This window comes from Equus asinus, chromosome 24 (assembly GCF_041296235.1).
Source record: "Equus asinus isolate D_3611 breed Donkey chromosome 24, EquAss-T2T_v2, whole genome shotgun sequence".
NCBI classification, from domain to species: domain Eukaryota; kingdom Metazoa; phylum Chordata; class Mammalia; order Perissodactyla; family Equidae; genus Equus; species Equus asinus.
This window is the reverse complement of record NC_091813.1, coordinates 12,188,437-12,215,296: the sequence shown is the minus strand read 5'-3', so window position 1 is coordinate 12,215,296 and position 26,860 is coordinate 12,188,437. Positions and strand designations below refer to the sequence as shown.

The window sequence follows — 26,860 nt, the reverse complement described above, 5'->3', positions numbered from 1 at the left end:
GGGAGGTGGAGGATAGTAGAAGCTCCACGCCGACCTCCAAACCCTCGCTGTGCCCTCCTCAGTTCGGGAGCCGGAAGGCCTACGGCTTCCTTCCCCCGCCTCTTGGAGGCTGGTCCCCACCCACTGGCCTGGGCTCTCACCTGGGGGCGGGGCCGCACCCAGACCACGCCCCCGCCCCGCCCCGGGGCGCTTAGAGCGGCCGCGCCCGCTCAGTTTTCCCCACAGCGGGCTTCTCCTCCCGCCCCGCCCAGACGGCTGCGGCGTCCGGGAGTCCGGAGTGTCCCAAGTGCCCCTGGAGAGCGGGAGTGGGACGGAGCTTGAGGCTGAGCCAAGGCGCCGCACCCCGAACGCCCGCGGAGAGAGCGGCTCCTGCCCACATCCCCGTTCGTCCCACGCCGTCCCCCGCCCCGTTGTCCAGTGGCCCGGTGAGTGAGGGTCCCCAGCTGCCCGGGGGCACAGGACAGGGCGGCGGCTGTGTGCCGCGACCCCCGCAGATGAGGCCCGGACAGCCCCGCGCCCCCTCCCGGCCTGGCCCTGCGGCTTCCTGGTTGCACAGCATGGGGGCGGGGACGGGTGTAGGGCTGGTCCCGGACAGGCTGCCGTGGCCTGCCTGCTCAGCTAGACAAGCGGCGGGGGGTGCCCTCCCTGTGGGGTGGGCGGTGCACAGGCCGGACCCTGGTGTGTAGGGCCATGGGATTGTCCTGTGCGGCCTAGGCCTGCTTGGGACTGGGTGAACAAGCGACCAGAAGGCGACTGGCTGGTGTGGGGGATGGCCGGTGGCCCAGGGCCCTCTGACCCAGCTGAGTTCTCGAGAGTATGTGTGCCTTTCTGGGAAAGACTTGTGCTGAGGAGAGAGTAGAGGAGGCTGCCTTCAGGAACTTTCCTCCGGAACTGGAAGGACACAAATTCCTGGGAGCTGCTAGTGCTGGAGTTTGTAAGGCACCTTATTTGAGAGAACGTGGGATCCATCCAGGTGCTGTGTTCACCTGTGTTTACCGTCTCTGCCTTTCCCTCTGCTCCAATCTTAAACTACATTTTCAGGGAAGGATTCTTGGACTTTTATCTCTCCCTCGGCTCAGCCCAGCCCTCTGAGGGCTTAAAAAGGTAGAAACCCGTCTATTGGCTTAAAGGAGAGTTGTGAAGTTCGTCATCTAGAGACTGGAGAGGAGTTAAGCTAGCTAGTGCTAGCCTAAGCTGGCAGCAGTCTGCCCTAGACGTTTCTGTCCCCGCCCCTCTGATGAGTGACCTGTCTATGGAGACTGGGTGTTTTAGGACAGACCCTAGAAATCCATGGTAGCCAGCCACTCTGCTGTCGCCCCGCAGCCTTCCTTTGCTCCCTGCTGCCCTGACCTGGGCATGGAGTGGCTCCGTGAGGGGTGAGCCCCTGCCCTGCCCACACAACAGGAACAGAAGCTTGCAGGGCAGGGTCAGGCTGAGTCCAGGAGCTGGACAGGCAGGGCATGCTACTTTGCTCACTCCTGACTGGCCTGATTATGATCTTCATTCCTTCCTTGCTTCAGTCCATTGTTGGGGATTCTGGGAGGATTAACATGGCCTCTTCCCTCAAGGCATTCTCTGTGCTACAAGGGGTTCCCCGACAAGAGAGGCCAGCTGAGGTGCTAGGGCAGTTTGTTGCCCTGGCATTGGGTGCTCACTACCTTGGGCTCCTGCATCCCTCCTTAATCTCGTCTCTTACCAGTATCTGTGCCTTGGTTTCCTCATCTTTAAACTACGGGTACTAATAATACCTGCCTCCTGGGGTTATTGTGAGGATTCAGTGAGTTACTATATTTAAGGACTTTACAGCTCAGGCACTACAGAACAGTCAGAACAGGTGGTGACTGGTACACTATACCTGTGTGTTCCAGGTAGATGTCACCCAGATTAGACGTAAAGCTTACAGCTGGGCCTGGTGTGTAACTAATGATCTGTGAGTGTCAGCGATAGTAATATAATGATAATAATAATAGCTGTCACTCCCTTCATGCAACTGAAGATCCATCTGAGTTGAGCCACTCCTCTCCTAACCTGTCTCTCTGTCTTAGCTCATGGTGGAATGCCCTGCTTTCCCCATTTTTGCCTATTAATCACAGCCCTTATGGGAGCCATCGAGGTGCCTGCCTCATGTAGGTGCTCAGAAGATGTTGGTTGAGTGACAGTGGCAGGCCAGGGGAGTAAGATTTCTCTATTGGTAAAATATTAGACCTTGAAGGCTCGGTTTAGATAGGCAAAAAAAAAACACAAAACAAAACAAAAAACGGTGAGGAGAGTGAGATAGAAACTATTCCAGACTGAGAGCTGAGGGTAGACACTGGTCGAGAGGCCAAGTTGGAGTCCCTTTTGATTCCTTTATGTAGCCAGGTTGAGGATGATCGATAGGGTCCATTTCGATTGCTTTTGCTAGAAGGCCAAGATCAGTGGGAGATGCTGTGGTCATCTCTCTTCGCTGCCTCCTCCTGCCGCCCCCCCACCCGAAAGCCTGTTCCTGGCACTTGGTCCCATGGGGGCAGTCGGGAGAGTCTGTGTGTGGGTGTGCTTCACAATCACAGACAAGCAAACAGGCTTAGGGTTTTCTGCATTTTTCTCTACAACACCTTCTGACCCCATTGCCCCTAGAACACCAGAAATTTGAGTGATGCCTAGATAGGAAAGCTCTTAGGGAAAATGAAGAAACTGAAGTTTCCTTGTTAGGAATTTGCATTTTTAAAAGGAGTTGTTGAAAGTAGTGGAACTTTCTAATAATCAGTGAAACCATACCGAGTTAGGCCAACTGATCCTGACCCTGTACTCCATGACATAAAGGTCTGATGTCACACAGTGGTGTGCTTGTGCTCCTGAAGGTCCTGTTGCCTTAGTGGAAAAGGGAGGACTCACTCTTGAAATTGAGAGGGAAGTCAGGTGCTGCCAGCCTCTTACACCTGGAGCATGGGTTGAGGCTGGCTTGGAGGGCAGTGAGATGAGAGCAGTCTGAGGGAGGGTGAAGAGGACGACCTCCAAGTCTGCTAACAGGGAGGCAGAGGGAGTATGGCAGATTAAGCCTGGGGAGTGGCATCTTTGAGGGAAAGTGGTGTGTATCTGGGGGGACTCATGATAGCAGATGTGAGCTTGTTGTGTCCACCTAAAAGGTCACAGCTTTTTTTAGGAAGTGGGTGACAAGGCATATTTCTGTTGAACTCAGCATACCCACTGTTTGCCTAGCCCTGTGCTGTGTGCACAAAAGCAGAGGCCACTCCCATCCTCCCTAGGTTGTCCTGGATTCCCCTGAGACATCGGACACTGGATGAGAACCAGGTCTGCAGGCTGGGGTAGATCATGAATTCTGTTCTGGACATGGTGCGTTTGAGATACCAAGTAGACAGGTGGATCTGGGACTCAGGAGGGATATAGGCTAGAGAGATATTTTTGTCTAGGTTGTGTTTGATGTCAAGGGCATGGTGAGATTGAGGAACTCACCTAGAACAGCTGAGTAAAGGAAGATGAGCCTATAAAGGAGCCAGAAGGGGGAAGGAAAACCAGGACTGTGTCATATCACAGAAGCCAGGGTGAGTCTGCTTCAGTAGGAGGCATTGGTCAGCAGAGGCCATTGCTGCCACAGGAAGTGATGTGGAGGAGATTCAACACCTTAAGTTGTGGCTGTTTTGGTGGGATGATGGGAGCAGAAGCCAGGTGGGAATGAATGGGTGGAGGAGTAGCAAGAGGTGAGGATCTGGGGAGACTGAGTGTAGACAAGCTTTGAAAATGTCGGTTTTGAAGGTGAGGAGAAAGATTGGGTGATGCTGGTGGAGGACCACATTGAGGGGGTATTTGCTTCTGTTTCCTCAACCAGTCATCCTCCTATTCCCATTGCACCCTGAGAAGTTAGCAGTGTGGATGGCCTGTGGTCCCATGGTCCCCATGATAGCCAGATTTTTAGAAGGGATGGGTAAAATGAGATTTGCCTGCAAACCCCAGGGATAGGCCTGGGTACTGCTTCTCTCCCTTGGCAGTTCCTGCCTCCTTCCTGTAGGTCCGAGATAGACAGCTCTGACTTGCTGTTACACATTTCCTTCCCCTTTTGAGGCCACAGGAAGGACTTTCTCTGTTCCCCAAGGGATATGACAAAATAGTTAGTACACAAAAATGTTTCAGGGCCGTATGAAGACTGGGCCCGTCTTATGCTCTGTTCTATGCTTGCATTTTAAGTCGCATAAACTATTTCAGGGGACTGGAATGGCTAAGCCTTGTTGTACCATGAAATCCTAGTGAGTGGTTTTCTAAGTCCTATTTCCAGATAAAGGCAAATGGCTGGAAAAAACTCTCAGCCTACTGAGGCAGGATTGTTGAAAAGTCTTCAAAATATTTTTAATATTAATATTTTCACTTCTTGTTTTTCTTTGTCTTTACCTAATATGTCTTTACCCAACCCTTATTTTATTTTATTTTTATCTTTTTGGGGTTCCAGTTGACATAAATTTTTTTTCTTCATTTTTTTTATTGTGGTCATAATAGCTTATAACATAGTGAGATTTCAGTTGTACATTATTGTTTGTCATACACCATATAAGTATGCCCCTTCACCCCTTAGTGCCTACCCTCCACCCCCTTCCCCTGGTAACCACTAGTCTCTTTGTCCGTAAGTTTGTTTATATTCCACATATGAGTGAAATCATACAGTGTTTGTCTTTCTCTGTCTGGTTTATTTCACTTTACATGATGCCCTCAAGGTTCATCCATGTGGTTGCTAATGGGATGATTTTGTCTTTTTTCATAGCTGAGTAGTATTCCATTGCATGTATATACCACATCTTCTTTATCCAGTCATCTGTCGATGGGCACTCGGGTTGCTTCCATGTCTTGGCTATCGTGGATAATGCTGCAATGAACATAGGGGTGCATAAGTCTCTTTGAATTGTTGATTTCCAGTTCTTTGGGTAAATATCCAATAGTGAGATAGCTGGGTTATATGCCAACCCTTAATTTTTAACCTTTCTTTCTCTCGTAAAAAAAAAAAATTGGGGCCAGCCCAGTGGCATAGTGGCTTAGTTTGCATCCTCTGCTTCAGTGACCTGGGGTTCACAGGTTCGGATACTGGAGGCAGACCTATACACTGCTCATCAAGCCATGCTGTGGTGGCATCCCATATAGAGGAAGACTGGTACAGATGTTAGCTCAGGGACAGTCTTCCTCAGAAAAAAAAAATGTCTATCTTGTAATCAGCACATGACTTGGGGTTTAGGGGGAAGATGGCAGAACGCAATGATAACAACAAAACAGATTTGGTAGTTTCTGTCTTTGCTAGAGAATTCAGACTGTTTGCCTCCCAGCTTGTGTGGATTTTATTCCTTGCATCTTATTTTCTTTTTTCTTTTCTATTTTTTTTGGTGAGGAAGATTGACCCTGAGCTAAGATCTGTTGCCAGTCTTCTTCCCTTTTTTTTTTCTTCCCAAAGCCCCAGCACGTAGTGGCATATCCTAGTTGTAAGTCATTGTAGTTCTCTGTGGGATGCCGCCACAGCATGGCCAGATGAGTGGTGCTAGGTTGGCGCCCAGGATCCGAACCAGTGAACCCTGCTGTGCTGAAGTGGTGCACACAAACTTAACCACTTGGCCACTGGGCCGGCCCTGCATCTTGTTTCCTATTTATTATTTGTTATATATTTGGTTGTTCTTTCTTTCCTGACTTCTGCTATCTTGGTTAAGTTTTTCATCATCTCTCTTCCCCACCCTACCTGCATTAGGATTCAGATTTGGTCATGAATTAGGAGAAGAGCTGCTCGCTCTCTCTTGAGAAACTGGAGTTCAGGGTTAGTAAGTGTCTGTTCCGTGAAGTTGTCTAGGCACCAGTCTCCTTGGGTAGAGTTGCTTCCAGCATTCTCCAGGGCTGGAGTTTTCAAACTTGAGCATGTATGAGGTCTGTGGTGAGGTTTGTGAATTCTCATTTCTGACAGGTGCCCACACAGTGCTGAAGCCACCAGTCTGGGCACCACACTTTGGGTAGTGCTTCTCTAAGTGCTTCCCTACCCTGTGTGGCCCAGGACAGCTGACTTTCATGGCATGGCCCTGCCTAGCTCCCAGGGAGGCTCGGAAATATAGCCCTTATTTGGGGTCGCCATGTGCCAGGCTGTTAGGGAAGCAAGAGGGGGCAGATGGTTGAGGGGGATAACCAGACATTTCTGGAACACCACCCACTGCTCTCCTTAATTTGGAACCAGTGCTGTGCTTATCAGTCTTGCCATTGGTTAAGCCAGTATTCCTCAGTTAGGAAGTGGCAATGGTATGTCACAACAGTGGCCAGCCAGCAGGCAGTGGAAGCGTGGCAGCTTCGATCCTGTGGGCTGGTGAATAAGAGGCAAGCTTGTGTTCTGAGAGTCAGCAGCTTCCAGGCTGTTCCTGATAGTCACGTCTGGCAGCTGTGCGCTCTGCCACTTGGAGCCACCTCCTGATCTTACAGGCCCTATGGGGTTAGGTTGGCCCCTCCAAGACTCACCTTCAGGTTGGAGAGTATCTGGCTGTGCTTCTTCCTCCCAGCTTGACTTCCTCACTTTAAGGTATTACACACAAGTGACTTTCCAGGAGAGTTTGGGGGCAAAGGGCATTTGAACCCTGAACTGAGCTGGGGCTGTTGGTCCGTGCATCTCCTGATACCCTAGAGATCAGAACAAGTGTCTGCCGACCCCTACTCTCTGCTGTTGTTAACTCACAGGGAGGTGAAGCTGGAGAGAAGCAACTTTACAGAGGCCTCCCTGGAGCAGATGATGCTTTCTGTGTGGCTTGATTATATGGGACTTTATTTGGGAGGCAGCAGAGTCACTGTGTCACTCTCTCTTTCCCAGGGTAGCCTTTGCATTTCCCAAGCTGCATTCTCCAGCCCAGGAAGGTGGATTGGAGCCCTGAGGTGTGCTGGCTGGAGGGGAGCCATCATGCGCCGTGGTGTATCAGCCTGGAAACTGAGAAACATGGTTCTAGTGTGTGTCCTGCCCCCAGCTGATCCTGAGACCTCAGGCAGGCCCCTTCTGCTCTCTGGGCCTCGGCTCCCACCTCAGTAAAATAAGCCAGTTGAACCAAATGATCTCATGAAGGCCCCTTCTGTTTCTGACGTTCTAGGATTTCTATGTGATCCAAATGCCAGTGCACTGGGAATTGACTTTATTTCTAAGACGTGTCTTTCAGACCCAGCTTGGCTCAAGTTCAGCCCCTTGGTGAGGCCTGGACACTGCCCCCTTGCCACTCTCCCAGCCTTCTTTGCTCCGGTGCCAGCCCTTGGAGGCAGGGTCTGAGCCACTGCCTGGCTAAGGATTGACATAGGCTCCAGCTATTCTTAATTCATGGCGCGTAGCTAGGGAGTTGAATGTTTAACAGTACGTTCCTTAGGCTTTTTGTTCAGTCTGGGAAAAATATGGTCAGGGTTGGTGGAATGCTGCCCTAGGCTCTGTGGCTTGCTTCTGTGGCCTACTGGCACTCATGACCCATACCTCAGAGGTGAGGCAGAGCCCCATGAAGGCAGGGCACTAGGGCTCTGCAGTGCCTGCAGAGGGGAGGGCCATGTACACCTTCCCAGCAGAGTGAGGGATGTTCATACACCCTCCCAAGTCACTTGAGGTCCTGCCTTGCTGTGGGAGGGAGAAAGGGGAATGTCTTCCATGTGTCTTCTCTACCCCTAGAATTCCTGGAGCCCGTGTCCCAGAAGCTCTGATCAAAGAGGTCGTTGGAACAGGTGCCACCCAGGGTGGAAGAGATCAATCAGGGTCCACTGGTGTCCTGTTGGTGTGTGTCAAGGACCTCACTGTGCCCAGCCCTGTGCTAGCTGCTGGCAGGAGGTGGAGAGTGCTGTCCTATGGCCTGGGCACGGACTCTGTCACTGAGAGGCCTAGGAAAAAGTAATCCTGGCTCTAGCACTGGTTGGGTGTGTGACGCTTGCTTGTCAAGAATCATCTCTGAACCCTAGTTCCCTTGAGGTGATAATACCTACCTTGGAGGAACACTGTGAAGGTTAATGAGGTAATATATGTACCTATTATAGGTACTGGGAAAAGGGGAGTATTATTAGAACACTAGAGGACATAGGAAACATTTTAGGTCAAGTGCTGATAAATTCCAGGAAGAGCGATAATGTGGGTGAGGAGATCAGGGTGGGCTTCCTGAAGGATTTAGGGCTCCATCTGTCCTAAAGGAAGGCCAGGATTGACATAGGCTTAAGGAAGGGGTAAAGGAGACAAGGAAGACAGACCAGGTAGAGGGACTATCTGAGCAGAAGTCATGAAGATGGAAAGTGCTGAGATAATGGCTTGGCTGAGCTTCGGACATGCATTTCCTGCAGTTCTTTCCATCACATATGTATCTGTGGGAACCTTCCATTTTCTTGCCATGGCACAGTGTAACTCTTGGCCCACGGCCCTTTAGCTGAGCTTAGGCTCCCTCCTGCACAGGGGTCAGCCCATAGTGGAGATCTGAGAGAATCTTCTCCGCTAATGTGATCTATAGGCTCTGGTAGGGATTTCTTTTCAGCTTCCAGCTGTACAAGGCTGGCTGGGGCTTTTGTCACCATTAGAAGAGCAGCCATGGGTAGTTGCAGGAGAGGTTTCCAGGGGCTTCTAGGTAAGGCAGGGGTACCTCAGCCATATGGAGCTGGAATAGATACTCTCTCAGGTCTTCTGGGTCTGAAGGGACTGAGCCTTTCCAAGAACTTGGCGGTGGTGTATCAGGGTCTCCCTAGTAGAGCCCAGGGCTCTCCCTGATGCCTTTAGATCTTTATTTAGTTTTATCTGCCACCCCACTTCCCCCAATTTACTGTGAGAGAGGATCTGTTAGTGACTTTCATATGGAGGTGAGATGGCTCATCGCATCTTAACCAGCAGGGCCCTGGATGACATTGGTTTCTCTGATTACAAGTGCAGCTGTCTGCAGGGACAGCCCAGTGGGGACAGTGGGCAGCTGATGCAGGCACACCTGGCTGAAGGGGACAGCTCCTGTAGCCCTAGCTGTGTGCTACCATATGGAAATGGACATGTTGCCAGATCTCTTGTTTTTCCATTAAAAAAAAATTTAAATCAGGTGAGAGTCTCTTTTCAGACCTACCCCCTCCCTACAAAGAAATGAATGTTCGTCAACTACAAAATCTTCCCAGAGCCCCAGGTTCTGGGCAGCACAAGTCGACAACCACAGATCCCTCACAGGTTCACTTGTTTTGTAGGTGAGGGAGGGAGATGCCCAGGAGAGCCTTAGGTTTGCCAAGGTCCGTCAGAGAGAAGCCAGCTTTCTAGACACCCCTCCCACCCTTCCTCTCAGTTCCCAAAGAGCAGACGTCTTGATTCTCAGCCTTCATCTCTATTCTTGCTGGGGGAATGGCTCTTCAACGTGGCATGGGTATTTTCCTGTGACTGCTCTTTGTGTTTATCGCCCCGTCTAGAGGGAAAGCCTGGTGCAGGCCAGGACTTCTTTTCCCCTTCTGTCCCTGGGGAGTCTAGCCCAGCGCTGAGTGCCTCTCTGAGCCCAGAAGTGGAATTACTGTGAATCTAATGAAATTTCATTCTCAGCTTCAGCCATCCCCCTCATGCCCCAGTGGCCCTTCCAAAGCTCTAGGAGGGGCCCTAGCAATGAACTCACAAAGTCATACAGTATTGTAAAATTTGCAAAAAAAGAGATATTGTGTATTCTTTTTCTTGAAGAAGGTCTCTAAAACTGCATAAGCTCCACAAAACCTGGACCTCCCCCCTTAGATGCTGGTAAAAACCCAGCGATTGGCTGGCATCCTGTCTTCTGGACAGTGAGCTCTTGGCTTAGGGGCAGGAGGTGGGGGTCCTGGGCCATTCCTGTTAGGATCTTGCTGTGTCACCTTGGCATGTCACTTCCTCCTTTCTGGTTGTCAGTTTCCCCACTTGTGAAATGAGAGCTGAGGTGGGGTGGGTGGGAATGAACTGAGTCATCTCTAGGGCTGAGTGACCTCTGGCATCTCAGTTGTGTGATCCTGGCTGACTGGGTGTGATTGCCCCGCCCATGCAGATCACACTGCTGAACCTCCCCCCATTGGAGTATTTGCATTGCTGGCTAGGTGGGGCTGGCCTGGCCACACAGGTGACTCATGTTGACTGATAATACAAGTGAGCAAAGCTTTATTGAGCTCTTATTTCTAGACATGCAGGAAAGGTGAGCACCTGGTCCCTCCTTTCTTGGTTAATGGTCTTTTTGTGATCTTGGTGGTTTATTGCTTTCTTTGTCAAAGAAAGTTTGCTGAGTTAGGTATACTTGTGCACAGATCTCTTGTTTAAAGAAAGCAGAGGCCTTTTTGAAGAGAATATCATGGAAGGATCTGGAGGGAAAGACAGAAGCAATGGTCACTGTATGTATTAGTTTTCTATTGTTGCCATAAAAGACCATAATCTTAGTGACGTAAAACAACACAATTTTTTTGGTGGTAAAGTATACATAACATAAAATTTACCATTTTAGTCATTTTTAAAAGGTATACAGTTCAGTGGTGTTAAGTACATTCACATTATTGTGCAACCATCACCACCATCCATCTCTAGAACTTTTTCATCTTTCCAGACTGAAACTCTGCCCCTATTAAACAATAACACTCCCGTCCCCCCTTCTTCTAGCCCCTGGCAGCCTTAGTTCTACTTTTTTTTTTTAATATCTTTTTAAAATTTTTATTTATTTATTTATTTTTTGAGGAAGATCAGCCCTGAGCTAACATCTGCTGCCAATCCTCCTCTTTTTGCTCAGGAAGACTGGCCCTGAGCTAACATCCGTGCCCATCTTCCTCCACTTTATATGTGGGATGCCTACCACAGCATGGCTTGCCAAGTGGTGCCATGTCCACACCCGGGAACCGGCGAACCCTGGGCCGCCAAAGCAGAATGTGCACACTTAACCACTCAGCCTCGGGGCCGGCCCCCACAGTTCTACTTCTGTCCCTGAATTTGACTACTCTGAGTACCTCACATAAGTAGAATCATATAGTATGTATCTTTTTGTGACTGGCTTGTTTCACTTTCATAATGTCCTCAAGGTTCCTCCATGGTATAGCATGTGACAGGATTTCCTTCCATTTTCAGGCCAAATAATATTCCTTTATGTTTATACCACACTTTGTTTATCCATTTTTCTGTTGATGGACATTTGGTTTGTTTCTACCTTTTGGCTCTTGTGAATAAAACTGTTGTGAACATTGGTGTACAAATATGTTTGAGTGCCTGCTTTCAGTTCTTTTGGGTATATAGCCAGAAGTGGAATTGCTGGATCAGATGTTAAATTTTTTGAGGAACTTCTGCTACTGTTTGCCACAGCGGCTGTACCGTTTGACCACATGACTTTTCTATCTTACAGTTTTGTCTCATGGGTCTCATGGTGTTTATTGGCAGGGTTATATCTTTTCTGGAGGCTCTAGAGGAGAATCTGTTTGCTTGTCTTTTTCAGCCTCTGGAGGCCATCTACATTCCTTGGCTCATGGCCCCCTTCCTCCATGGATGGAAACCCTCTCATGCTTCTTATTTCTTTCTTTTCATCCTTATTTCTCCTTATTCTTTCTTTTCATCCTTAACCCAGGCAGGAAATGCTCTCTGCTCAGGAAAGGACTCATGTAATTAGATTGGGTCCACCTGGATAATCGAGAAGTTGGTAACCTTAATCACATTTGCAAAGTCCCTTTTGCCATGGAAGATAACATATTCATAGGTTCTCAGGGATCAGGGTGTGGACTGTCTGGGATGGTTTTGAAGGACCTACCTGATGGTGCCTTCATCTCAGGCTTTGAAAAACCCTCCCCTCTCTGCTCTTCCCCTTCCCCACATTGTCCTGAGGTACCCTGTGACCATAACAATTGGTTAGGTATGGCACTCAGTGTGTGGGCTGACATCTGGTAGAGACTGAACAAGTTTGGGTGTATGTCTAGGATCTTTGACGACCCTTTTTCCCCTCTCTAAACGTCAGAGCTTGTCCTGTTTGGCCACTCGGGAGAGAATGACATTGGGTGAGTTGGTCACAGAGTGAAGAGAACTGCCCACACTTTACAGAGGTCTTTCCTGATCTTACGTCATTTAGTCCTCACAGTAACTCCAAGGTAGGTGGGCAGATCATATCTTTGCAGACAGCTTAGAAGTTCAGAGAGGTTAAATTGTCTAGTGAAGGTATGGTGGAATTAGGACCCAGATCCTAGCTCCCAGGCTAATACTTCTTAGGGAGTAAGTTAAAATTAACCTAGCACCTCCTATATGCTAATAAACTACGTGGTGGATAGCTATATATGTATATATCAGTGCATCAGATCCTCACAGCCGCATAGTAAGGTGGATGTATTTTTCCCAGTTTTACAGAAGGACGTCAAGTGACATGCCCAAGGTCACATAGCCTGAAAGCGGTAGAGCTAGAATTGGAATCATTGTCATTGGACTCCAAACCCTGTTCCTAGCAGCTGTGTTGGAAGATGATGTCAGAGCTGTGTGGACCATGGGTAAAAATTCATTCAGCAGAACGGAGAAGTCTCTTGTGACCATCCTGTGATGTTTGTGGCTCTTAGTGGAGGGAGGGTGGGTTGTGTGAAGATGGGGGAACTGGCATAGGGTGTGGGCGAGAGTAATTTGGGGTGGTAAAGGGCCTGTAGAGAATCTGGGGATGGATGTTATCAGACCCAGTGTCAGTGATGCTTAGGCTGTGTGACCTGGGATGAGCCACTCTCACCTTTTCCCATCCAGACGTGGGAAGAGTTCAGAGAAGGAGCTCCCCAAGTTCCCTTCCAGCTGAGCACTGAAGGGTCACGTTGTGCAGTCAGTAACTGCTGCACCCCTGTGGGCCAAGGTGATCCTGGGGAAACGGTGCTTGGGTTGGATTCTGCAGGAAATGGAGAGCCTTGAGAGCTAAGCGGGGGTTGGGGGGAGACAGCCTGGAGGGCTCAGATGCCTCTGGGACTTGTGCTTGATTGACATCTGCTGGTCCCTCCTACTTTGTTTCTCAGGCTGGTCCTGGGAGGAGCCCCTTCTGATTAGGTGGTGTAATTGGGAGCAGCTTCCCCCATGTGAAAGTGGTGAAACAAAGACACAGATGTGTCTCTCCAGCCTGAACTGTACTTAGAAACACAACCCACAATTTCCCTATTTTTCCGGGGGGATGGAGTATTTCCTTAGGTCCGGACCACACCTTGGACTTAGGACTTGGGTAGGGGACTTTTTCTGTCGCTGCTACTGTGTCTGTCACAAGAACTTTGGCACCTACGAGGACCATGGCCTGAGCCCCTTCATGTTCTGGGCCTGGGTGTCGCCAGATAATGACACCATATCTGGGTTCACCTTCCCCCTCTGTGGCCTGCTTTCCACTCCTCAGAAATCCTGAGTTGGGGTTGGCATTTGACTAAGTGTTGGCTTACCTGGAAGCCCATTTGGTGTGGGCAGGTCTCAAAGGGGACTGTTCCCATGAACAGGAAGGACCCAGGTTTGCCAGAGAGCTGTGCTGTGGAGGAGTTGGTAGAGAGGTCTCACCTGCCAATCTGTGTGTGCTCCCGGTACCTTTAAATAGTCCCTCCTGCCTCCCTCCCCTTCTCGGTTCCAAGGACCTAGTCTGGAAAGGTCCCGAGAGGAGAGAGATGGTTTCTGTCCGGGCAGGGGCACAGAGTAGAAGTACTGACAGCAGACTGCTGGCTGTTTGCAGGGATGGGCTTTGTGCAGACCAAGGCACAGGTCCCTCCTCCCAGGCAGGTTTTCTCTCCAAAAGGCCTTTTCAAAGTTGCTCCCCCCTCATCCTCCCCCTACTGTCAGCTTCTTGTCTTTACACCCCCCTCCCCCCAGCATTCCTGGTGCTTGAACCAAGCCCCTGGGCACCTGGCTTATAGAGGGGATGGAAAGAAAACATTGCCAATTTCCTGTTGGTGGTTTCTCCTTGGGGAGATTGGAAAAGTCAACACAGCCGTTCCCAGGACTTGCTGCTACAGGGCTGGGCTTGGTTTCGGAGAAGGAACCAGCACACTTTGCTCCACTCCTCCCCTCCCCTGCCATTCACACTGTCCTGACTCTCCCCACCTCTCCTGTTACTCCCCTATCCCACCCCCTCCCTGCCCCAACGTTTCTCATCCTGAGTATTATCAAATGGCCCAGGGTCCTCTGGGACCCTCTAATCCTCTTTGCTATTTTATATTGGGGAAACTGATATAATGAGAAGTTAAATGATATAATGAGAACATATTTGATATTAAACTATTAGTATCTGCATTTTATAGATGTGGCAAACTGAGGCCCAGAACAGTTAAGTAGCCTGCCCAAGATCACGCACCTAGTAGAGAACAGAACTGGATTTGAACTTGGTAGTTTGGCTTCAGAGTTTGTTCTTCCCAACACCCTATGCTGCCTTTAATGAAGTACCTGGGATCGTGGTGAAACAGGTGTTTCTACTTTCCGTCTTTGAAATCCTAGTTTCTGGGGCCAGCGGGCTCTGTGAGGAAGTACAGCAGAGGGGTTAAAAGTCCTGGGCTTTGGAGCCTGGCTCTCTGGGTTTGAATCCTGGCTCAGTCATTTACTAGCTGTAACCTTGGGCAGGTTACATAATCTCTCCATACCTTGGTTTCCTTATCTCTAATATGGGGATCATAATCAGTATTTGTCTTAATGAGTTGTCGTAAAGTTAAATTTCATGTAAAGCACTTAACAGTGCCTAGTACATAATAAGTATTCAATAAATGTTAACTAATATTATTTTTGCCTAATGAGTTTTGGAAATTTGGGCATAAAGTTAAGCAGGCTCTTTTGTTATAGGACTTCTCAGGACCTTTATTATGCTATCATGAATTGGCACTTTCCTGGAAGGGGATGTAGCAGGCAGCATTTTCCAACGCTTTTGGACAACCAATCTTTCTCTCTCTTTTTTTTAACTGGGTACCTGATAAATTCTCAACTTGCACAATGTTAAGATGGTGTCCAAGAACACGGTTCGGGAAGCACTGTACATCATGCTTCCTGTTTGTGCTTCGCAAGGCTGAGCTGGACATGGAGGGTCAGGTTAGGCCTGAGCAAGACTGAATGACTGTATGTAGCAGAGCTGGGGCTGTGCCTCGCTTCTCTTGTCCCCTCCCCACAGGATGGGGAGAAGGAATTGGCGTGAGCCAAGGTACCTGAGGGTTTCTGGAACCTCCTTGCCATGAGGAATGGTCTTGGCTGACCTGGTTCAGAGCACAGTTACTGCACTGTCTTCCTTCTGTCCTTGGAGGAGTCTTAAAGTAAGTCACCAATGGCAGCACCAGCTGGGACCACCAAACAAACCAGCCTAGCCCTGGTTTAAAATGGTCACAGGTTTGCACAATGGCACTGTTAGGGGAAGGCAGGCAAGCTCTGCTCTCAGCAGACTAAGTTCTACCATGGACCCTTTCCCTATACATTTGTGACTTGAGTAAGCCATGTCCCTGATGTATTTTAGGTCCAAAAGCAAGGTGGTTGGAAGCTAGAGAATCTTCAAGATCGCTTCCAGTGTGGCATCTTGGGTGTCCGTAAATCTAGGATTGGGGTGAAAATCTAAAGAGGTATCCCCTTCAGGAGTCCTAAAATCCAAGAGGAAGGAAGAGTCCTGAGGGGTGAAGCCCCCTGTCATGCACATGGCGTAGGGAGGTTGAGGAAGTGAGGGCCTGGCTTCAGGTCACTGGTTGGGATCCTTTTCCATTTGAGATTCTTGGAACTGGACTACCTTAAGTAGACGTTTCTGTATTGCCTCAGGCCCCATTTTTATCCTGCTCTGGGTCGTTGCCTCCTGTTGTCCAGCGCAGTGACCCGGGGAGGAATGTGCCCAGCACTCCCAGGATGGTGTTATGGAGGCCGGGAGCTTCTTGGACTAGCTGAGGGCTGACTAACTCCTCATCTCCCCAGCAGTGCCAGGAGGTGCACCAGGTAGGAATGTAGATAATTCATTACTCCTGAGCCCACCCAAACTGAGTTTTGTACTGGAGTGAGGAGAGTTTGCCGACAAGCAAATCTTTCTTGTTTTAAAAAAGTTATACATATGTATATGAGCAAACTATATAGATACATATATGCATATACATTTATGTGTTTTTTTTTTTTTTTGGTTTTGAATTATACATTAGAAACTGCTCAGCGGTGACCTTCGGTAGGGGCTTAAAGGGGAAAGTGACTTTTCCTTTTTATTTTGTGCCTTTCTGTTCTATTTAAATTTCTCTACAATGTGCTTGTATTCCTTTTATTTTTATTTTTAAATGTAATTTATTTTTTAGAGCAGTTGTAGGTTCACAGCCAAACTGAGTGGAACGTGATTTCCATACACCCCCTGCCCCCACCCATGCAGAGCCTGCCACACCATCAACATCCCCCACCAGTGGTACGTCTGTTTCAGTTGATGAACCTATATTGACACATCATTATCACTCAAAGTCCATAGTTTACATTAGGGTTCACTCTTGGCCTTGTACATTCTGTGGGTTTTGACTAATGTGCCCACTATTTTAGTACCATATAGAATAGCTTCACTGCCTTAAAATTTCTTCTGTGCTCTGCCCTTTCATCCCGCCCACCTCCCTAACTCCTGGTAACTTACTGTCTCCATAGTTTTGCCTTTTCCAGAATGTCATATTAGTTGGAATCATACAGGATGTAGCCTTTCAGATTGGTTTCTTTCACTTAGTAATATGTGTTTAAGTTTCCTCCAAGTCTTTTCATGGCTTGATCACTCATTTCTTTTACTACTGAATAATATTCCATTGTCTGGATGTACCACAGTTTATTTATCCATCCACCTACTGAAAGGACATCTTGGTTGCTTCCAAGTTTTATCAATTATGAATAAAGCTTCTGTAAACATCTGTGTGCAGGTTTTTGTGTGCACATAAGTTTTGAACTCATTTGGGTAAATAACAAGGAGTACTAATGCTGGATCATATGGTAAGAATATGTTTAATTTTGTAGGAAACATCAGACTGTCTTCCAAAGTGACAAAATGTACCTTTTTGCATTTCCACCAGCAGTGAATGAGAGTTCCTGTTGCTCCACATCTTTCCCAGTATTTGGTGGTGTCAGTGGTTTGGATTTTGGCCCTTCTAATAGGTGTGTAGTGGTATCTCATTGTTATTTTAATTTGCAATTCCCTAATGTTGTATAGTGTCGAGTGTCTTTTCATATATCTGTTCAGGTCTTTTGCCCTTTTTTTTTTTATTTTAAATCTTTTTTTAAGATTGGCACCTGAGCTAACATCTATTGCCAATATACTCTTTTTTCCCCCTTCTTCTTCTTCTCCCCAGCCCCAGTACCTAGTTGTATATTCGAGTTGTAGGTCTTCTGGTTGTGCTATGTGGGATGCCACCTCAGCGTGGCCTGAGAGCAGCCCTGTCCACGCCCAGGATCTGAACCGGTGAAACCCTTGTGTGCTGAAGCGGAGCACACGTGAACTTAACCACTCGGCCGCGGGGCTGGCCTCCTTTTGCCCATTTTTTAATTGGGTTGTGTGTTTTCTTACTGTTGTTTTTAAGAGTTCTTTTGATATTTTGGATAACAATTCTTTGTCAGATGTGTATTTTGTAAACATTTTTCCCAGTCTGTGGCTTGTCTTCTCTTCCTTTTATTTTAAAAAATACATCAGCAGGGACTGTCTGAGCTGCATGATTTAAACTCTGAATTTTTGCATAAAAACAGATTGAGGATTTAATATTAAAAAATGAACACACAAATGAATTGTCCAGCCTGCAGGCTGGGGAAGGCCACTGGAGGGGTCACCCTGTGAAAGCATCCAGTCTAGTCCAGGCCTGCGTGGTTTGCTGCCGGGATCTAAGGGGTGGGAGCTCTCACTGCAGGATGATGCTTTCAGGCCTCTGCCTCCTCCCAGCGTTAGCTTGCTGCAAGCTCCATCCCACCTGAGCTCTGTGCTGGTCCTCTGGGGAGGACACTTCTGTCTCCTTGTGCCAAGGCAAGGCACTGCCGCCACCCATTGTTACTGAACCAGGTTCGTTTTTGCCCATTGCCCAGAAAGCCAAGCACGGAGACGATAAGATTACAGCAGAAAGAGAGTTTAATCACAAGGCAGCCAAGTGAGGAAAGGGGAGAACAAGTCTCAAATCCACCTCCCTGGAAATGGGGACTCAGGGATATTTATGGGGTAGAGGGACAAGATGGTCTGAAATGTGGAGATGTGTTTGGAGGTGAGGAGAGGTGAGGTAATTGATGATCTGCGCAAGTGTAGTCAAACTTCATGCCTCTTCATAGGACCTATGTTCACAAAATGGTGTTGTTAGCATGATCTGGGGGTGGGGGTTTTAGCCTCTTGATGTTAAAAGGTCACTTATTAGACATCTGTGCAGGCCCAGTTGATGGGTTGGTGGTCTCAAACACCCTGAAGTGGACAAGGAGTTCTAATTCTTGTCAAACTGCTCACACACCCGTTACCATGGTGACCCAGGCTCCAGGGAGATGTTATCTATAGGAACCTAGTGGGAGTCAGATAGCGTGTGTCCTAAACAGCATGGTTAACAATGGGTGGGTGAACAACTGAAAGCTATAATAGTAATTGCAAAAAAGAAAAAAAAAACTTTAGTTACTAACTACTTAATCATCAATGGCTAACTGCCAGTTTCACCATCCCTTCTTTTTCTTCTGTGCCCCTGGAAGTCAGGCAGGACACCAGAAGATGCGCATAGTGTGTGGCCCAGCCTGTATCTCTATCTCCCATTGTTGGGGTGGGGAAACAAGGCTCTCCATTATGGTAGAGGGGTAGCTGGCTGGGGTGAGTGAGATTCTTCTTGTTCTGAGGGATTTTGCCTCTTTTCTCTACACAGCATTTCTAGATTCTTCTGTTTGGGGACTCTGGCCAGTGCCCTTGTGGAGCCCTTGTGATGTAATGGTATTCTGGTGTACGTATACACAGCTTTAGGGGACAGGCCCTTTTACAGTCCCTGAGAAGCCTGCTGTGTACCTGCTGTATTATTTCAGCATTCCCCCAGCATTCTGAGGCTTGGTTCTGATGGGATCCTGGGATGCCCAGGTTTTGGTGCTTGTCCTCAGCGCTCTGCTGGGAAGAAAGGCTAGACAGTATAAGTAGAAAGTATCCAAGTACCTTGAAGGGAAAGGTGTTTCCTAGAGTGTGGAGCACAGAATCAGTTCCATCAGAATTGCTGGGTATGGGGATGGGGCGCTTGTTTTAATTTCAGATTCCTGGGCTCATCCCAGGTTGAAGGGCCCAGAGTGGTTGGAGCCCAGGCCTCAGCATTCTGAGCGCACCCTCTAGGTGATTCTCATGCATGATGAAGCAGTGCTAGCCAAAGTGTGGTCCACAGTCAGGCAGCATCAGCATCACCTGGAAGTGTGTTGGAAATGCAGGTTTGGGGGCCTATCTCAAATCTACTGATTCAGAGGCTGTAGGGGAGGGACCCAGCAGTCTCGCTTTAACGAGCCCAGCAGGTGATTGTTTTGCAGGTTGAAGTTTGAGAATCACCAGTTTAGCCAGAGAGGGCCACAGCTGGATGAAATTGGGTACACAGCTGCTGGTAGATGGTCCTAGTGAGGAAGGGTGCTATTTTTGCTGCAGTGTGCCCTGAGAGAGGTAGGACCAGAGGCTGGAAGTTCCCTGGAGGCTAGTTTCTAAGAATTGGAGTAATCCCTGAGGAGGCCAGCTGCCTGCTGTGTGCGGGAGGCTCTCACTATTGAGTCCCCGTGGCAGTGCCGTGACCAGAGCCAGCATAGAACAGGGATATCTCCCAGCCTGTCAGAATCGCATTAGCAGTGTGACGCATTCCCATGCAGGCACCCTTTTTCTTTGCTAAAGGACAGAAGTAGGAGAAAGGCATTGGTCGGTGCGTGTGTGATACCATGGAGGCCAGAGAGAAAGCAGATCTGCTGGATTGAAACTCGCTGTGTCCCCTTCTGTCCTGGAGAGTGAGGGTTGGACAGGCTGTGAGGGGAAGGTGAGGGGCACCTGGGAGCCTGCTGGAGCTCCTGTCCTAGCTGGGAATGGCTTGCCAAAGACAACAGGCCCTGATGGTGGCCTCTTTTGAGAAAAAGTGGAGGCCAAAGTTCCCCAAAGACTGGATGATGAGATTTTTTTTTTAATTGAAGTAACGTTGGTTTATAATAAATTTCAAGTGTACATCATTATATTTTGACTTCTGTAGAGACTACATCACCAAAAGTCTAATTGCCCAGCAGATTCCTGAATTTTCTGAAAAGGGGGGAAGAATGTAGCTGTTGCAAGTTAAAGAGTTGTATGCAATGTCTGAAGTCCCCTAGGATGTGGGTGGGTTGGGTAGGCACTTGGAGCCAACATGGTGCATCCTAAGGTTGCCCCAGGTTATTTGGCTGCATTTGCTTTTCTCCTGGGGATTATTAGGCAAATGAACTGCAGGGCTCTGGGCATGGGAGATGTGTTAGAATCCTAATTTGGAGGAGGCCCTCTTTATACTGTTGTGAACAAGATGGGGAAATGTGCGCTGGGTCGTGGTGGAGTTAGGTGGCCAGATAGCTGGTTGAGTGCCTGTACCCGCTGTTGTCGAGCTGGGGTGTGTCCGTCGTTGGCCCTTTCTGTATCAGTTACTTGGAAGAACGCATGTCACGCTTACCAAATTGGTAGATATAAAACAAAGCTGAGAGGGCGCACAAAGATGTTTGATGTCAGTCAGAATCTCAGGAGATCTCAGTAGGCTGGAGTAACGGGCAGAACTTAAGGGAGAAATTTAACAAGGATCCGCATCAGGTCTTCATTGTCCTGAACACCCAAGAGTTACCAAGCCAGAGGGGCTGGGAGCCACACCCATGGGGAGAAGTGGGCTGATGGTCCTGCCCTTCACCTGGTCCTGCACTCTTTAGACCACACCTGGGGCCTTTGGTTCTGAAGATAGCTTTCAGAGAAAGAGAAAGGGAGTGGGCTGCAGGCTGAAAACTATTTCAGGCAGGAACTGGTGGAAAAAAATGAGACTTTTTTCAGGAGAGGGGAAGACTGGAGGTGGTCTCTTGGGGAGAGGGGAAGACCCAGGGATGAAGGACTGCTCTTTGGACATGGGATTAGTCCCGGCCTGTGGGGCACTCAGGGCAGAGCTAAACCAGAGTCACCAGGAGACTGATTTTGACTCTTGCTGAGAACTCTGTGAAGCGCTCCTGGGAATCAGTGCCATTGCCCTGTGAGCCGCAGAGGCTGGCCTGTGGTCCTGTCTGGGGCGGGGAATACTAGCAGTGCCTCCATTTCTGAGTCCATGGTATGTTTATGTAACAATGCTAACCCCAGACCCAGAGCCCGCTGCCTTGGACTGAATGAGCCTGTGTGAGTTGTTCAAACCTTAGAAGGACAGCCATGGCCTCAAGTGAGCCCAGAAATCCCCACCTGAATTGGGCCTTTTTTAAAGTTGTTTTTTAACAGGCAATACATGTATGTGGCAAAAAATGCAAATATAAACAGTAAGCTTCATTTCTGTCCCCAGGTTTCTCCTCCCTAGGCAACCAGTTTACCCAGTTTCTTGTTTATTCCAGGATGATTCTGTGGTTCTGTGTATATATATATATATATATATATATATATATATATATATATACATACACACACACACACACCCCCACTAAGTTTGTGTTTGTTTTATTTTTTTAAGTCAGCTTAGTATTGCACCTTGATTAATAATGGGGATCATTTCCTGTCCCTGTATGTAGAGCTGGCTAATTCTGAAAACAGCTTCAGAGTACCCATTGTATGGATCTGTTGTTATTTATTTAACCAGCCTCTTACAGGTGGATATGTAGGGGGTGGTGGTGGTTGTAACAGCTAATGCTGCAGTAAAATTCATGTGTGTATGTCATTTCACACAGGTGTGTGTCTGGGAAACATTTCCAGAAGTAGAGTTTCTGGGTCAAAGAGTGTCATTTTTAATTTTGATGTCTGTGTTTTTGACTGGCAATTCTCAGTGTATTAGTGAGGGTAAACAGCTTCACTTCCTTTTCTGTAATTACCTGTTCCCATCATTTAAGTTTCTCTAGTAGTTTTTGATCTTTTTATCATAAAACATTTTTCCTAAATTTGTCATTTCTTTTTAAGTTGTTTTCCTTATTTATTTCTTATGCAGAACTTTAATTTTATGTTTTTGCGGTTTGGGACCACTTCTTATGTTTAAATCTTTGGTCTGGCTGAAATTTATTTTGGTGCATCGAACAGGATGGTACCCAGCTTTTGTTTGGTTTTGTTTTTTTCCCCACCTGGCTGTGGATAGGCCTTTTGGCCTCATTGCTCTGGGAGGAGACGAGAAGTGGGTGGGTGGAGGGGCTTTGGTGACCAAAGCTTCTGTGCAGTGGTGGTCTCCAGAGACAGATGTAGGAAAACAACTGTCGCACACCCTGTTCCTTTGCAGGGGAGTGCCTCTTTCTCCCATCGGAAGGTTCCTGGCCCATCCATCCTTTAAATCTCCAGGCTCTTTCTTCATCAGCGAGGTCTGAGGGTTCTGGTAGGAGAGTCAGGCTGAGGGCAGGACCTGGGAGGGCTTTGTGCTGACGGCTCACCCAGCCACAGGGAGATGAGTCAGACAAGGGCAGCACCACTGGGGAGCTCAACCACCTCACTGCAATGGGCAAGGGGAAGGGGCTTTGGCACACACCGCAGGTAGCCAATTCTAGCTTTCTCCAAGGTTACTTGCCCATCATCTGGCCTCATATTGCTTTGCCTATAGTCACCTCTGGACCCACTGACCAAAACGAATTACCACACCCATAGGGCTGAGAACTAGGCCTACCCTGTGGGGACCAGCGCCACTTTAAGGAAATCCTTCAGCTTTCTTGAAAACAACATGCCCAGTTCTCGAATGTGGCTGTGAAGGGCCACTAGAATCTTGTAGGTGGAGAGCAGCCTTTAGAGCAGTGGTTCCCAAAGTGGAGTCCCTAGACCAGCAGCATCACCTGGGAACTTGTTAGAAATGCAAATTTTGTATCTGCTGACTCAGACTCTGCAGGTGGAGCCCACTATTGTGTTTAACAAGCCCTCCAGGTGGTTTTAGTGCAGTGCAGTGTGGGAAGCAATGGGTCTAATCTGGGTTGGGGCCCAGCATGCAAGGAGGAGCAGCTCACCTGGGGCCAGCAGGTATGATTGTTAAGGGGGCCTACAGGTTTCCTCACATATCCTCACCTATCACTGGATGGCTCTGCAAACTGCAGCAGCCACTGATTAGCAAGAGTAGGCAGGTGGCATGACAGTCTCTGAGTGACTGGTGTCATGGCAGATCTGTGGCTGTCCTGGGCAGTTTAATTGGCATGGGGCACGGCAGAAGGATTTGTATACAGAGGGAGTGTGTTAGAGCAGGTATCCCACTCAGCACCAGCAGGCAAGAGCCCGGGGTTCCAGGCCTTTCTTCTTCCCTTACTTGTGATCTGCAGGTCACTTACCCTTTCTGAGCCCCAGCTGGTTCATCTGTAGAAATGGGATGGTACTGCCTCACTTGCCATGATTCCGGATCCTAGATCAGATGAACCCTCCTGAGGTCTCTTCTTGCTTCTAGGAGTAATGATTCTCCATACTGTACCAGGTTCCCTTGCCCGGTGAACCAGAGGTTGGAGAATGAAAAGTGTAGCTTGGGGCAGATCCAGTTTGGAGGCTGCTCTGGATAGCTTGGAGTCTATAGGTTGGGCACAGGGAGATGGACTCTGGCTTTCCCTGTTCGATGGAGGGTGATATGGACACTGGAAGATAAAACCAAACAGACCTGGACCCCTGAGCATGAGGCTATCTTCTGAAGTTGGAGAACAGCTCCACACAAACTCAGCATCCTTTGTCAGCAGCGGTGGGAATGAAGCTTGGGTGAAAGGGGTTTTCAAGGAAACCCACCAGCTGGTGGGTGGTGAATCCTATAGTGGGGTGTGGGCGTGAGCCTGACCCTGAAGATGAGCCCACCTTGGTTGCCATTTCTAGCTGAAGGCCCCAGCAGGTAGAGGATAAATTGGGTTGCCACAGGTCACACCTGATACAAGAGGGTCACCGGTTTGTGGGTGTTGCTGTTCTACAAAGAAGCCGCCAGTAAGGCTGGTGGGAGCTCCTGGCGAAGCCTGAGCGTGCTTTCCTCTTCCTTTTCAGATCTAACCATGAGCTACCCTGGCTTTCCCCCGCCCACAGGTGGCTATCCTCCAGCTGCACCAGGTAAGAGGGTTTGGGGCGGGCCGGAGTGGGAATGCCTTCTCTGCTTAGTGTCCAGCAGTAGAGAGTAGAGGAGGAGTAGGGCTTTCCAGTCATTTCCTCACTCCTGTCATGCTCCCACAGCACAGCCAGGTTGGGACTGGAGAAGAGCATGGATGCTGAGGCCAGGAGAGGCCTGAGTTTCAAGCTGCTTCTGGAAGTCTAGAACCAGGCCAGGACCTGGTCTCTTGCCTTATTAGCTGATAGCAGTGGGCAAATGGCTTCCCTTCTCTGAGACTCAGTTTTCTCCTTTGCAAATGGCTTCAAGGATCTCTCCCTCCCTGGGCTGTCCCGGATACTAATGAGATAGCCAGGTAAAGCCTCTGGCACGGTGTCCTCCGAAGCATTGTTAGGTGACAATTGCCCTTTGTCACTTCTGCTACCCTGTGCTCAAGGTGCATGGTTTTGCAGTGGCAGGGTTCTCCCTGCCGAGGGGAGGAAGTGGGGGCAGTTGCTAAGAGTCAGATGTTCCTGCTGAGGCTGCAAGAAGCTGTGGGCCAATAGTAGTGAGGCTGCACCAGCTGGTCAGGCGATTGGATCCCGGCCCCAGCCACAATGCTTCTCTTCACACTTAGAAGGCATCTTCTCTGGCCCTTTCCCCTCCTGGGTTCCTGAAATGAGATTTGATCCCCACAGTAGGAAAGGAAATAATGAGGGCTCCTGGGACAAGGGGGAGAAGAGATACCATTCCAGGTCATCCTGAGGTTGCTTGAGCTGTGCTACCCCTCACCCCATGAGACCACTGGGCACATTCTTTTCCCTAGAACTGAGGTCCTTGAGTCTGAGCACTGATGGCCCTGCAGGCCATTTGGATCCGCCCTTCCATTCAACAGGTGAAGAACAGGTGGAGCGGGGAGGTGCAGCTCCGCCACTGTGACAGGGTGTATCAGGGGTTGAGCTGGGACATTTCCCTCTGAACAAGCCTGGGCCCAGATTTGCCAGCACTAGCCTCAGTCCCCTCTCTAGTAGGAATCGTACCATCTGTGTCCTACCACTGCCACCTCTGTCAGCACAGCTATTCTACCTCTGAGCAGCAAGACAGGGAGCAGGCAGGTGGTTCCTAGGAGGCTCTGTCCTGACTGTCCCAGAGTCCTGGAGCTGAAAAGCCAAACTCGAGGTCCCCTGGGCCTTTTCACTGCCATGGACAGGAATGCATCTCATAGGCAAGCAGCTCACATGATGATGCTCACTGCCATACTGCTTGTCACAGTGACAACTGTAACATAGGAACACTCACTGGGCACCCAGCTATGCCCTGCACAGGCATTAGCTCTCTCAGTCCTCATCACAACAATTTGAGGCAAATGCTAGCTATTATCCCCACTTGTCAGCTGAGGAAACTGAACCAGAGGGTTTGAGGGCATCGCCCCGGGGCACATACCCCTGTCTTGCTGGTTTCAGAACTGGGGCTTTTCACTGCTGTCCCCTCACAAGGACATGTGACTCAGCCCCATCTCCCTCCATCCTCTCATTCTACTTCTCCCTGCCTCTTACAGACTCCTAAAAGCAAACAGCCAACTTGGCAGGACCTGCCCCCTGCCATGCTTTTGCCTCTGGTTTCTTGGTGCTCCTTGAGCTCCCCACTGTCATGGGCTCAGTACAGTGTCCTAAAATGACACTGTCCTGTTCTTGTGTCTGCGCTCCCTCTCTGTGGTGAGCCCCTAGGCTCCTAAAAGCAGAGCCTGTCCCTGGCCTCCTACTCCTTAATACCCCACAGAGGGTCGTGGGGGTGTTTGCTGAACCTCACCTTCCTCCCCGGAAGGAGGAGAAGGTTCCCTCTTCTCTTCCGCTGGCAGTGGGATTGGGTTAGACTTTCTTGACTGAGTGTTTTCTGTATGGTCTGTAGCACCATCCCCAAGGCCCTCCCTGGGTAGTCTCCCCTTCTGAACCCCTGGGAGCTTGATGCTCTGCCTTTCCTTGTTGGAGGGCCAACAAGGAGCTAAAGGGCTTGGTGTTGCTTTCAGGTGGTGGTGCCTGGGGAGGTGCTGGCTACCCCCTGCCCAACATGCCTCCCATTGGGCTGGATAATGTGGCCAACTACACAGGGCAGTTCAACCAGGACTACCTCTCAGGACTGGTGAGTCCAGCCCTCCTGCTGGGGCTGCCGCTGGGGCCACACTTGCATGGCTAGAGGCTGCTAGCTTCCATGGCATCAGAGGTGTCTGTGTGTGTGTGACCTGTGGGTGCTGAGTGTATTGAGCTGCATCTTAGGACAGAAGAGTTTTCATCAGGGACTCTCACCTGCTTGCTATCCCTCTCTGCATCTTGACGTTTCCCACCTGTAAAATGAGGGCAAGGGGAATGCCTTGGCTGCGTGGTCTCTCAGGTCCCTTTCAGCCCTGGAGGATTGGGTAGGGGTGATGCCTCCATGAAATATATATTGAGCACCTTCTGTATGAGCTCAGCATAGGATTAGGAGGTGAGAATGTGTATGTGTGTGCATGTGCTGTGTACATGCATGTTCACATGCCTGTGCATGTCTGTATGGATGGCTATTCTGGTTGGGACTGGGAGCGGGTGCCTGGTAGCATGGACAGGCATACTACTTTTATTTGTTGATTTGCTTTTAAAATAGTGTATTTTGTAATCTGAAAACAAATGTATGCTTTATGTAAACAGTGCAATCAGTGCATAGTCTGATTTGTTCAGATCTGTTTTAGGCACTGGGGATATGTGGATAAAACAAATGAAAGTCTCAGCCTTGAGTACTTATCCACTGGGAGGAGACAGGTAGTAGCCATATTAAATGGTGTGGTGTTAGAGCAAGTCAGGAGATC

The 26,860-nt window shown here is 49.0% G+C and overlaps 1 pseudogene; it reads left to right on the top strand.

Moving 5' to 3' along the window:
- Positions 1–209: 209 nt before the first annotated feature.
- Positions 210–26,860, top strand: part of LOC139039685 (annexin A11-like) — a 41,517-nt pseudogene continuing 14,866 nt past the window's right edge.